The sequence below is a fragment of the Protopterus annectens genome, chromosome 12.part0, assembly GCF_019279795.1.
Source record: "Protopterus annectens isolate FY-2018-M chromosome 12.part0, PAN1.0, whole genome shotgun sequence".
Lineage (NCBI taxonomy): Eukaryota > Metazoa > Chordata > Ceratodontiformes > Protopteridae > Protopterus > Protopterus annectens.
In genome coordinates, this window is record NC_056746.1 from 275931259 (window position 1) to 275944843 (window position 13585).

The 13585-nt window shown below is 45.4% G+C and overlaps 1 protein-coding gene across 1 annotated transcript in view; it reads right to left on the bottom strand.

Annotated features, from left to right (window-relative positions):
• ADCY9 (adenylate cyclase 9) overlaps positions 1 to 13585 on the bottom strand; it is a gene marked incomplete in the record, with an annotated part of 859264 nt that overhangs the window by 795352 nt on the left and 50327 nt on the right.

Below are 13585 nucleotides of genomic sequence, written 5' to 3' on the forward strand. Positions count from 1 at the left end.
TTGCAAATCTGTTGAGGCAGCTGGCTCAAAAGGAGGCAAGGTCAGCTTTTCTAGAATGAAATTGAGGTCCCAAGCAGGTATTGGTTGTTTCCTTGGGGGTTTTATATTCTTAGCCCCTCTGAGGAACCGTCTTAAGAGGGGGTGAGAGAATAAAGGAGGATCAGTGTTGTACTCTGCAGAAATGGCTGAGGCATTGATTTTGATGGAGGAGAATGAAAGTCCACTGCTTAGCAGCTCAGCTAGATACTGTAATATTTGAGGTAAATTCAGTATTCCAGGATTCTGGCCCTTTTTCTCATTCCAGACACAAAACCGTTTCCATTTTGCGGACTAAGCTTTTCTAGTAGAAGGCCTTCTGGCCTCCAAAATGACATCCTGCACCTCCTTGGAGAGTAGAGTCTGTTGTGAAGTTAAGGAATCTTCCATGCAGCCAGACTGAGCGTTTTCAGCTGACTGTGAAGAGTTTTGAAGCTGTGCTGAGTCAGAAGAAGAGGCAGAGGTAGGATCCATGGTGGGGAATGTGTCAGGCTCCTCAGGAGTGGGTACAGTGCTGTCTTGGCCAATCTGGAGCAATGAGAATCATCTTTGGTCTGTCTGCTCTGATCTTTAATAGAACTTTGGGCAGCAGAGGAAGAGGTAGAAAGGCATAAACTGTCATTGTTGTCCAACAAAGAGAGAGCGTCCACTCTCCAGGCCTGTGGATGAAAAGTCCTTGAGCAGAATTTTGTCAATTGGTGATTTTTGTGGGAGGCAAAGAGATCTATGTCTGGCCTTCCCCATGCTTGAATTATCTCTGTAAAAACTTGAGGATGCAACTTCCATTCGTGTGGATCTGTCATATTTCTGCTTAGGTTGTCTGCCAGCGTGTTTTCCTTGCCTGGCAAGTACTGTGCTTGAAGTTCGATTTGTAATTCCAGAGCCATGTTCCAAAGTGACATGGCCAGCCTGCATAGGGGGTATGAATGGGTTCCTCCCTGTTTATGTACCACATTACTGTGGTGTTGTCTGTCCTTATCAATAGTTGACCTGGATGCAGAAGGTCTTTGAAAGCTATAATAGCATTTATTACTGCTAGCATTTCCTTTTGATTGATGTATAGGTGCTTTTCTTTTTGGGACCATTTGCCCTGAATGCACCGATCTGTCATGTGCGCCCCCCAGGAGTAGTCCGAGGCGTCTGTTGTGATGACTTGATTTGCTTGAGGCTTGCAGAATGGGAGACCTGTGTTTCTTTGGCATGCTTGAGCCCACCACAAAAATTCCTTTTGAAGACATGGAATCAGTGGTATTATTGTTTCCAAACTGTGGCTGTGTTGAGACCATAGGTTTTTCAGGTACCACTGAAGTTTCCTCATATGCAGCTTTGCACATGGGATTAGTAGGATGCAAGATGCCATGAATCCCAGAGCCTGCAGGATTTTCCTTGCAGTTAGCCTGGTGAAATTTGCTAGTTTTCTTAAGTATTGAGTTAGTTGCCCCTGTTTCTCTGGCGTGAGGTAGGCCATCTGGGTGTTTGTGTCCAAGTTGGTACCCAGGAAGATTATTGTTTGAGAGGGTATTAGCCTTGATTTCTTTTTGTTGACTGTGTATCCCAGAGAATTCAACAACATTATTACAAAAGCCAGATGTTTCAGAAGTATGTACTTGCTGTCCACTTGGATCAGGCAGTCGTCCAAATATGGGTATATTTGTATCCCTTGAAGTCTGCAGTAGGCAATTACTTATGCCAGGCATTTCGTGAATACTCTGGGCGCAGTAGATAAGCCAAAGGGCAATGCAGAAAATTGATAATGGGTTGAACCTGCAAGAAATCTGAGGTATCTTCTGCAATCTTGTCTGACTGGGACATGCAGGTATGCCTCCTTGAGGTCCAATGTTACCAGCCAAGACTCCTTTGCCCAGCATGGGAAGAAGCTGCTGTAATGTGAGCATCTTGAATTTTGGCACGAGTAAAAATGTGTTTAGGATGGATAGGTCCAAAATAGGTCTCCAATCTTTTCCCTTCCTTGGTACCAGGAATAGTCTGGAATAAAAACCTTGACCTTGTTCTTGTGTAGGTACCTCTTGAATAGCTTTCATGTCCATGAGATCTGAGATTTGTCTTTGTGCCTCTGCCATTTGATTGCGTGGCAGGTTTGGCATGCCTCTCATTTTTGGAAGGGTGTGAAAATGGAATCTGTAGCCTCTGTTTATAATGTCCAGGATCCATTTGTCTTTTGTGACAATATGCCAATTTTTTTAAAATAATGCCAGTTTTCCGCCTAAAGGTGCTGCCATTTGAGCCTTGCTTGGCATGCAAAGGGGAAAGTCATTGGGCTTGCTTTCTGAATGGCTGTGAACTATCCTCACCACCTCTTTTTGTAGGAGCTTGCCATTGTCTGCCTCTAAACGATCCTTGAGATTGCCCTCTGCCCCTCGGGCACCTGTACCTACCTCTTTGGGCTCTGTCCATGGCTGGAAAGGACCAATTTTTGGAAGGCCAATTTCTACTGAAACGTGGAGGTTGTACCTGTAGGAAATCTTTCACTGTTTGCATTGATTTAGCCTTTTCCCCCATTTTCTTTAATACCTCCTCAGCTTTAACACCAAATAATACATCTTTTTGTAGAGGGGCATCTAGTAATTTAGCTTTGACATGATCTGGTAAGGTTTGCTCCTTGAGCCAGGCATGTCTACGTATGACTGATCCTGTAACAGCAGCTCTACATGAGGCCTCTAGAGCATCAAAACCACATTGCAAGGTATGTTTACCCTCTTGCTCTGCACTATGCATCAAATCCTGCAACTCCTTCAAGTCTGGTTGTTCAGGTTGTGACATTTTGCTTCTCAACTGTGATAACAGAAATTGTTGGTACCTTAATATATGGAACTGGCAAGTTTAATGCCCTCATGGTTATGGTGGCCGAGGTGTATACCTTTTTCCCCACCTTTCTAAAGCTCTGGAATCTCGCTCTGAAGGTAATGGATTTTTAGCAGTGGAGGCCTTAATTCCGTTGGGGCCCTGTGAAATAGTTTCTGGGTCAGCCGCATGGCTTTTGTATAAGAATTGGTGTGAGTCAGGAACCCGGTAGTGCCTGTCAGGCTTGACTGGGGCTGGAGGTAAAGAGTCTGGGTTAAGGCAGGCCTCCGAGTACACATCATCTAGAATGTCTAAGACAGGAGCTATAGCCAGAGGCCTGTGCTGAGGGAGTAAGAGAAAATCCCTAAGCCTTTTTTTGGAGTCTGAGTACTCTTGGCCTTCCCAGTGGAAGTGCTCCCTCAAGGTATGCAAGGTTTCCCCAAAAGAGTAAACCTCAGGGGGGGGGGAGACAGAGGGAATGGACTCCTCTGCATCAGAATCTTCAAAAGGGGAGTATGAATGTTCCTGGTCATCAGAGTGTTCTGAAATAATGGAGGCCTGGTCCGAGGAGGGGGATTCTTCCTCCACTCTGGGCCTTTTGTCCAGGAGGGGGGTTGAGAACCCCTGATAAGAGTAATCAAATCCTCAGCCATTTTGAGCATCTGCTTTTTAGGCATGGGGCCTGGAGAAGGGCCCTGTGGAGCTCGTCTCTTAGGATGCATGGCTGCTTTAGACTTAGAAAAAGCCTTGATGGAAAAAAAAGAGGAAGGCCTGAAGACACCTTGAGAGGTGGTAGACCTATCTAAACTCTGAGTTTCACTGCCTAGAGTGGCTTCGGTATCGGTAGTCGGGGTGTGGGCCGAGGAGCCTGCGACCTCGGGTACAGTAGATACCACCAATGAAGTGTCGTCGGTAGTCAGGGGCTGCGTAGGCACCTCACTGAGAACCGGACCACCTGTAGTTGGCTTTGGCGTGGTGTCGGTAGAAGCCACGGACCTCGTATGTCAGTCCTTATCTTTGCGTCTTTTACTCAAAACTGGAGTCGGAGTATCCAACGACATAATGTAATTCAATTTTTTGCCAAAATAATGTTGGGCGAACTCCGCCCAATGCTTAATGGTGCGTCTGTTGAATGTAGCACAAAAACGACAGGCCGAGAGGTCGTGGTCTGGGCCTAAGCAAGGAATGCAGAGGGAATGAAAATCCTTATGCGGTATTTGCTTCCCACATGAAATACAATTATTAACTTTGTCTGACATCGGTCTGAGGCAAGAAAAGTTTCCCCAACGGGGTACTTAGCTTTCAAGAAGACTTCGGTTGCAAAGTTTTTGTAATTTCAGGAGCTGGCCGACCGGCACTTGCGAACTGCTTCTGCTTCGGGCAACGCGCGGCAAGAAAGACTGAAGAAAATGGTGTTGGCTGATTCTTTTATTCCCCTGTCGCACTGACATCAGGGAAGAAGCGACGACAACCAACGCCGGACCTAGACTTTGGAATTCGGCCGACCGAGGACCCGCCTGATGGCAGGAGAACCCCATCTGTTATGACTGCAGCTGTATGCACGATGAACATCTAGGAGGAGCGAGGATGCCGTGCAGAACTGCTGTGGCAAAGCCCGCTCTAGATTTTGAGTATAGTGGAAGGTGGTAGTGCTTGGAGAAAGTGTGCACTGAACTCCAAGTAGCTGCTTCCAAAATGTCCTTGGTAGGGACCCCCCTGAGGAAAGCTGCATAGGTAGCTGTGGCCCTGGTGGAGTGGGATCTGATGTAGGCAGGCACAGATTTTCCATGAAATGAATAACAAAAGCGTATGCAGTGGGCTATCCATTTTGAAATTGTCTGTTTGGAAATAGCCTTTCCTTGAGCACCTGTAGCATAGGACACAAAGAGTTGCTCAGATTTCCTGAATGGCTTTGTTCTGTCCAAATAATAACGAAGTTGTCTGTGAATGTCCACGGAATGTAGTAGTCTCTCCCCTTTGTTCTGTGGGTTTAGATAAAAGGTAGGTAAGTGGAAAGTCGATAGTCTGATTCAAAGCTACACTGGATACTACCTTTGGCATGAAGGTAGGGTTGGTTCGTAAGGAAACTCTGTCCTGATGGAAAATTATGAATGGTTGTACAGCCATGAGGGCCTGTAGTTCCGAAACCCTGCGTGCTGAGGTGATAGCCAGAAGGAAGGCTGTTTTCCATGACAAGTATTGTAACTCTGTTGAAGAAGCCGGCTCAAAGGGAGGCAGGGTCAGCTTTTCCAATACGAAGTCGAAGTCCCAAGCTGGAACTGGTGGTTTCCTTGGGGGTTTTATATTTTTTGCCCCTCTGAGGAACTGCCTTAATAGAGGATGTGAGAATAAATGAGGGTCTGTGTTGTATTGTGCAGAAATGGCTGAAGTGTGGATCTTGATGGAGGAGAAGGAAAGGCCACTGTTTAACATCTCAGCTAGGTACTGTAAAATTTGAGGTATATTTATTACCCAAGGATTCTGGCCCTTTTCTTGATTCCAGGAACAAAATCATTTCCATTTGGCAGAGTAGGCTTTTCTAGTAGAAGGTCTTCTGGCCTCCAAGATGACATCCTGCACCTCCTTGGAGAGGAGAGTCTGTTGGGAAATTAAGGTATTCTCCATGCAGCTAGATTTAGGGTTTTGAGCTGGCTGTGAAGGGTTTTGTAGTTGTGCTGGGACAACAGAAGAGGGACTAGAGGTAGGATCCATGGTGGGGAGTGTGTCAGGCTCTTTAGGAGCGGATACCAGTGTTGTCTTGGCCAGTCTAGAGCATTGAGAATCATTTGTGGCCTCTCTGCTCTGGCTTTTAATAGAACTTTGGTCAGTAGAGGAAGAGGCGGGAAGGCATAGACTGTCAATGTTGTCCAATTGAAAGAGTGCATCCACTTTCCAGGCCTGTGGATGATAGGTCCTTGAACAAAATTTTTTCAACTGGTAATTTCTGTGGGTAGCAAATAGATCTATGTCTGGCTGTCCCCATGCCCGAGTTATCTTTGAGAAAACTTGAGGATGCAACTTCCATTCGCGTGGATCTGTCATATTTCTGCTTAGGTTGTCTGCCAGTGTGTTTTCCTTCCCTGGCAGGAATTGTGCCTATAGTTGAATTTTTAATTCCAGTGCTGTGTTCCATAGGGTCATGGCTTGCCTGCACAGGGGGTATGAATGAGTTCCCCCCTGTTTGTTTATGTACCACATCACTGTGGTGTTGTCTGTCCTTATCAATGGCTGGCCTGGATGCAGTAGGTCTTTGAAGGTCGTAAGAGCATTGTGCATGGCTAGCATCTCCTTTTGGTTGATGTGTAGGTACTTCTCTTTTTGGGACCATTTTCCCTGAATGCACTGATCTGCCATGTGTGCTCCCCAGGCGTAGTCTGAGGCGTCCATTGTGATGATTTGAGTTGCTTGAGGTACACAGAAAGGGAGACCTGTGTTTCTTTGGCATGCTTGAGCCCACCACAAAAATTCCTTTTGAAGGCATGGAATGAGTGGTATAATTGTTTCCAAGCTGTGGCTGTGTTGAGACCATACGTTTTTTAGGTACCATTGTAGTTTCCTCATATGCAGCTTTGCACATGGTATTAGTAGGATGCAAGATGCCATGAATCCCAGAGCCTGCAGGACTTTCCTTGCAGTTAGTCTGGTGAAAGTTGCCATTTTTCTGAAGTATTGAGACAGTTGCCCTTGTTTGTCTGGCGTGAGGTAGGCCATCTGGGTGGTTGTATTTAAGCTGGCACCCAGGAAAATTATCTGTTGAGAAGGTATTAGTTTTGATTTCTTTTTGTTCACTGTGTATCCCAGGAAGTTTAACAGTTTTATTACAAACGCCACATGCTGCAATAGAATGTCTTTGCTGTCCGCTTGGATCAGGCAGTCGTCCAGATATGGGTAGATTTGTATTCCTTGTAGTCTGCAGAAGGCAATTACTGATGCCAGGCATTTCGTAAACACTCTGGGCGCAGTATATAAGCCAAAGGGCAATGCAGAGAATTGGTAATGGGTTGAACCTGCAAGAAATCTGAGGTATCTTCTGCAATCTTGTCTGATAGGGACATGCAGGTATGCCTCCTTGAGGTCCAATGTTACCAGCCAAGACTCCTTGCCCAGCATGGGAAGAAGCTGCTGTAATGTGAGCATCTTGAATTTTGGCACCTGTAGATATGTGTTTAGGATGGATAGGTCTAAGATAGGTCTCAATCTTTGTCTTTCCTTGGTACCAGGAATAGTCTGGAATAAAAACCTTGACCTTGTTCTTTTGCAGGTACCTCTTGAATCGCTTTCATGTCCATGAGAGTAGAAATTTGTCTTTGTGCCTCTGCCCTTTGATTTTGTGGCAGGTTTGGCATGCCTCTCATTTTTGGAAGGGTGTGAAAGAGGAACCTGTAGCCTCTGTCTATAATGTCCAGAATCCATTTGTCTTTTGTAACAATATGCCAATTTTTTGAAAATAATGCCAGTTTTCCGCCCAAAGGTGCTGTCATTAAAGCTTTGCTTAGCAGGTAAAGGGGGAAGTCATTGTGTCTGTTTTCTGAATGACTGTGATCTATCTTCTCCACCTCTTGGGGTTGGTGCTTGTCACTGTCTTGCTCTGTAAGATCCTTGAGGTTGTCCTCTACCCCTAGGGCATCTGTATCTGCCCCTTTGAGGTCTGTCCGTGGCTGGAAAGGACCAATTTTTCTGAAGGCCAGTTTCTGCTGAAGAGTGGAGGTTGTACCTGCAGGAAATCTTTCACTGTTTGCATTGATTTCACTTTTTCCTCCATTTTCTTTAGTACCTCCTCAGTTTTAACACCAAACAAAACATCTTTTTGAAGTGGTGCATCTAATAACTTTGCTTTGACATGATCTGGTAAGGTTTGCTCTTTGAGCCAAGCATGTCTACGTATAACAGACCCCGTGACAGCAGCTCTACATGAGGCCTCTAAAGCATCAAAACCACACTGCAAGGTATGCTTACCCACTTGCTCTGCACCATGCAACAAATCCTGCAACTCTTTCAAATCTGGTTGTTCTATTTGTGTCATTTTGCTTTTCAACTGAGATAACAAAAACTGTTGGTACTTTAACATATGGAATTGACAGTTTAATGCCCTCATGGTTAAAGTGGCAGATGTATACACCTTTTTCCCCCACCTTTCTAATGCTCTGGAATCTCTCTCTGAAGGTAAAGGGTTTTTAGTAGTAGAGGCCTTTATTCCCTTGGGACCCTGTGAAATAGTTTCTGGGTCAGCAGTATGGCTTTTATAAAGGAACTGGTGAGAATCAGGAACCCAGTAATACCGGTCTGGTTTAACAGGGGCTGGAGGTAAAGAATCTGGATTAAGTCTGGCTTCTGTGCACACATCATCCAAAATATCTACAACAGGAGGGATAGCCAGGGGCCTATGCTGGGGGAGCAGTAGAAAATCCCTGAGCCTTTTCTTGGAATCTGAGTAATCTTGGCCTTCCCAGTGAAAGTGTTCCCTCAATGTATGCGGGGTTTCCCCAAAAGAGTAGTCCTCAAAGGGGGGAGACCGAGGGCATAGACTCCTCAGCATCAGAGTCTTCGAAAGGGGAATAGGCATAATCCTGGTCCTCAGAGTGTTCTGAGGAATAGAAGCCTGGTCTGAGGAAGGGTAGTCTTCCTCCAATCTGGGTCTTTTGTCAGAGGGGGGTTGAGAACCCCTGATGAGAGTAATCAAATCCTCAGCCATTTTAAGCATCTGCTTTTTAGGCATGTGGCCTTGAGAGGAGGTCTGAGGACCCTGTTTTTTAGTTTTCATGGCTGCTTTAGATTTAGTGAAGGATTTAATAGAGAAGGTGGAAGGCCTGACGACGCCTTCAGAAATGGCAGGCCTGACTAAATTTTGAGTTTCCCCAAGAGTGGCGTCGGTATCTGCAGTAGGAATGGAGACAAAGGAGCCTGCGACCTCGGGTACTGAAGTCACCAGTAATGTAGTTTCATCGGTATTCAGGGGCTGCGTAGGTGCCTCGCTGAGAACCGGAGAACCGGTAGTCGGCCTAAGTGTGGTCTCAGTACTTGGTGCGGACCTCGGATGTCGGTCCTTATCATTGCGTCTTTTGCTCAAAACTGGTATCGGTGTATCCGACTACATGATATAATTAAATTTTTTGCCAAAATAATGAAGGCCGAACTCCTCCTGGCGCTTAATAGTGCGCTTGTTGAACCTAGCACAAAAATGGCAGGCCGAGACGTCGTGGTCTGGGCCTAAGCAAAGTATACAGAAAGAGTGGAAATCCTTATGCGGTATTTGCTTCCCACAAGAAATGCAATTATTAACTTTGTCTGACATCGGTCTGAGGCAAGAAAAGTTTCTAACGGGTACTTAGCTTTAAAGAAGACTTCGGCTGAAATACTTTCGTAAATCTCAGGAGCTGGCCGACCGGCACTTGCGAACTGCTTCTGCTTCGGGCACCGCGCGGCAAGAAAGACTGGAGAAAATGGCGTCGGCTGCCTCTTTTATACCCCTGCCGCACTGACGTCAGGGAAGAAGCGACGACAACCGACGCCAGACCTAGACTTTGGAATTCGGCCGATCGAGGACCCGCCTGATGGCAGGATAACCCATCTGTAATGACTGCAGCTGTATGCACGATGAACATCGAACCAGGACTGACTTCTGAAAGTTTATGGTAAACCCTAGGGTATGTAACAGAGACACAGTAAACTGGAGGTGCTGAAGCAAGACCTCAGGAGACAAAGCCTGAATGAGCAGGTCGTCTTAAGGAAAAATCTAAACCTCTCTTATCCTGCAAGAGACAATGAAAGGAGTGAGGCATTTGGTGAATACACTTGGGGTAGTAGAGTGGCCAAAATGCAAAGCAGAGAACTGAAAATGCAAGGAACAAACATAGAAATATAAAAAATTCCTGAAAAGGAGATGGATGGGGATGTGAAGATAGGCATCCTTGATGGCCAGGGATACAGGGGAAAAAAAGGGAACAGGTTTTAAAGGAACATCTGAATGGAAGGGACCTTTAGAAAGGTGTTGAGCTGAGAAAGGTCCAGAATGGGTTTCCAATTGCCTTCTTTCCTGGGAACCAGAAACATTTTGGAAAAAAACTTTCTCTTCCTGGGCAGGGGGCAGGCACACCTTCAATTGTGTCCTGATCTAAAAGGCCCTTAAACAGTTCTGGAAAGAAAGGAATCTGTTCCTGAAGAGGCAGAGGGATGCCCAGAAAAAGAAGGGACTTCCACACCACAAAATATCCCTGGCAGATGATGGACAAAAACCCAACAGTCCTGAGTAACCCTTAACCATATGGAAGCAACAGAGTAAGAAAACAGGATACTGGTGCATGCAGACGTCACTTTCATGGCCCATGGTAGTCTAGCCATGTCAGACGTCCCATGCACCTAGCAGTGACTACAAACTTTTGTAGACTGGCCGGACATTCGGGTAGCAAAAGGAGGAAACCCAAGAGTACAGAATAGTGTAACATGTGCATAGAAGGACATCCTTAATGACATGCTGCCGCTGGTTCAAAGGGGGGAACTACCAAAGACTGCAAAACCATGGTCAGACCCCAAGGGACTAGGGAGTCTTTAAACAGAGACTTTAGTCTCAAAGCCCCTTTCATGAACACTTTACATAATCTATGGGAAATTAGCAAATGGTCTTCAAAGCCATTGTGAAAATTAGAAACAGCAGCTAGCTGGACGTTAATTGTGGAAGCAGAAGCTCCTTGATCAAAAAGTAAAGCTAAAAACTCCAAAACTTTTTCAACTGGTGCAGAAAAGTGGTTATGACCATTATTGTATGCCCAAATAGAAAACCTTTTCCACTTGTTTAGGCAGAGATTCCTAGTGGAAGGTCTATGGGAAGCCAGAAGAATTTTTTGAACTGGGGAAGCCAAATTCTTCTGCCTGGCAACTAACGGAATTGGAAGAACCAAGGTCCAAGTCTGAGGTTCTAAAGGTTGGGGTGCACCAATCGCTGCGGGTGAGACAAAAGATCCAGAACTGGGTCCAGAATCCATGGATGGTGAATTAGATGAGGCCATAGAAAGGAGAACCAGACTTGCTGAGGCCAGAGCGGCGCAATGAAGATCACTTTCCTTTGCAACCTGCTGGCTTTTTTCAAGATGAGAGGAATCAGAGGGAAAAGGGAAGGCACAGAGTAGACTCAAGTGCCAATCAAGAAGGATTGCGTCTCTCGGGGAGCTGCTGCACTTGTTTTGGGGTGATGCAAAGAGGTTGCAGCAAGGCTGGCCCCAGTGACAGAAAATCTCCTTCGTCACTCTGGGATTGACAGAACACTCACGAGGCAGGAGAATACATCTTTTCAGTTTGTCTGCTATCACTTTCAAACTCCCCATAATGTGCATTGCTAGTAGAAAGCGGTTGGAGGATATCGCCCATTGCCACACTCTGAGAGCTTACTCAACACAGGGGATAAGATTTGGTTTCACCCTGTTTGCTGATGCACCAGAAAACAGACATGTTGTCTGACTGGATTGCAATTATTCCTAGAGGGAGTACAGATTGAAAGGCTTGCAATGCTAAGAGCACTGCCCTCAATTCCAGGACAGTGATATGCAGGTTGGCATCTATCAGGGATCAAGTACCCTGAAGGCTTCCAGAGGTAAGCAATTGGACCCCCTTGTGTTGATAGGATTGTCTTGAGAAAGAATCTCAGGAAACCTGATTTTGCACGCCACCTCTGCCTTGGGGTCAATGTTTTCCATTAGAACTCCTCTCTCTGCCCTGAGGGGAGCCTCCACCATGTGTGTCCTGAAAAGGCCCTTGGGATTTTCTGAACCACATCTTAGCGTTCTTCTGATTCCTAGAGTAGGACCATTGGGGAGTGGAAAAACATATGTCCACTTCAGATAGGGTCTTTCCATCACTCTGAGAAGCCACAGAGGACAACGTCCTCAACATGACTTGGAAGGCAGGCCCCCTCAAAGAAGAATGGGAGCCTGGAACTGAGAAAGAAACTCGGAACAGAGGACACACCCCACTATGAAGAATGGCTATCTGAAGCATGAGCTGGGGAAGAACCCACAAATGTCAGGGCTCCAAAAGCCAAGGATGGCTACGAATAAAAAATAGGAACCAATCTGAAACCCTCAAAACAGACAGCTGAGCTACAGCCCTGAGAATCTACTGGTTCAGAGGGAACCGAAGATGTCAGAACAGTCCCTGGAGCCGAAGGAGGAGTGCCTGTCAACACTAGGACAGCTGGAACTGGGGAAATCAAAGTGGTGGACTCTAAGCTTCTCGAGAAGGTCAGGAGAGGAAAATCTGGAGGAGTACTAGGAGGAAAAAAAACAACTCCTGAGAAGAAAAAGGTCTGAGAAATGACAGGAAGACCCTTGGTCGCCAAAAGCTGATCGACCAATCTCACATCTACCTCGGAAAGAATCCTGGAAGATCAGACAGACATCCCGAGGAAGATTCTGGCCTTTCCAAGAAAGGACTGGGAAGTTGACCATCAAAGAGATCTATGGAAGGGGAACACCTTGTCCTGGTAACATATAATGGTTCAGATTTTGACACCAAAGGGGTAGGCAGAGTCTGCAATGGTGTAGATGGTGGAGATAGTACTCAGTGGGAAGAAGCCAGTGCCAACGACGGTCGCTGAAGCTCTTGGTGAAGTGACAAGAGCAGTTGCCAGTGCCGAAGATTCTCGTTCCGCCAATTTTGAAACCTTAGTTTTCATTTCCGAGGAGACTGATGGAATTGAAGATTTGTGTTTCTTAGTCTCCAGTGCTGAAGGAGAGCTCGGCACCAAATGACAACTTTTTTTTATTGTGGTCAAATTCAGTAGTAGGATCTGGCTTAGATAAAGCTTCTTCAAAAGAAGATTTTAACATTCCTTTTAAAATCAATTTGCTTTGTCTTTCTACTAATGCTCCGGTACTGAAAGCCTTGGGACGCACCCAGACAGGCATCATTTAGGTATCTTTCTCCCACAGCCTTGGCACTGCTTGAAACCTGAAATGCCCTTCTGTTTTTCCGTCTTTTTGTAAGTAAGGAAAAATTGCCAAAGGCTGACAGACACAGACAGCTGGAAATTCTACCAACGATGGCAGAGAGAAATACCTGGATTGGTAGGAAAGAAGAAGAATACCAACAATGGTAATAAAAAAGGTTACCTAAAAAGGTAAAGAGGGAGAGGGGAAAGTTACCAACAATGGTAACGAGGATACAGCGAAGGTAATAAGGGTAGAGAAGCAGAATCACTCAAGAAATATGAACAAGAGGAAAATAATAACTAAGGGTTTAAAAGGAACACAAAGTTTTTTTTAAAGAAGATTAATAAATTCTGAACTTATCTGGATAGTACTGGATGATGCGCCTTGCTAGCAGAGCGGCAAACGAGATCTGAGTTAATGAAGAGAGAGGCACTGTAGGTAGAGTCTTAGCTCAAGAGTTTCTTTTGGCTGGCGCGAGCTGCATAACGGCCAACCCGGTTCCGAGGATCGGAACAGAGTTCCACTCATCAAGAATGAATGAAGACTGGCAACATCAAATATTATATTATACAACAGAATCTCATGTCATCTTTCTGTTACTTCAATGCTATGTTGCAGTGATAATGTAGTGCACAAAATACATGTAAAGAAACAGTGTCATAAATGCATGTTAAAGACAGATTAAGGTTATCAAAAACAGATTTATTAACTTGCAGAAATACAAACTAATTAGTGTGTCTGTTAAAGTGAAAGGTGGAAAAAAATTGACAAAGATCAGGGTAAGCATCCTAGTCCTGCTTTAAATCTTAATTCTGCTGTTTGAATCA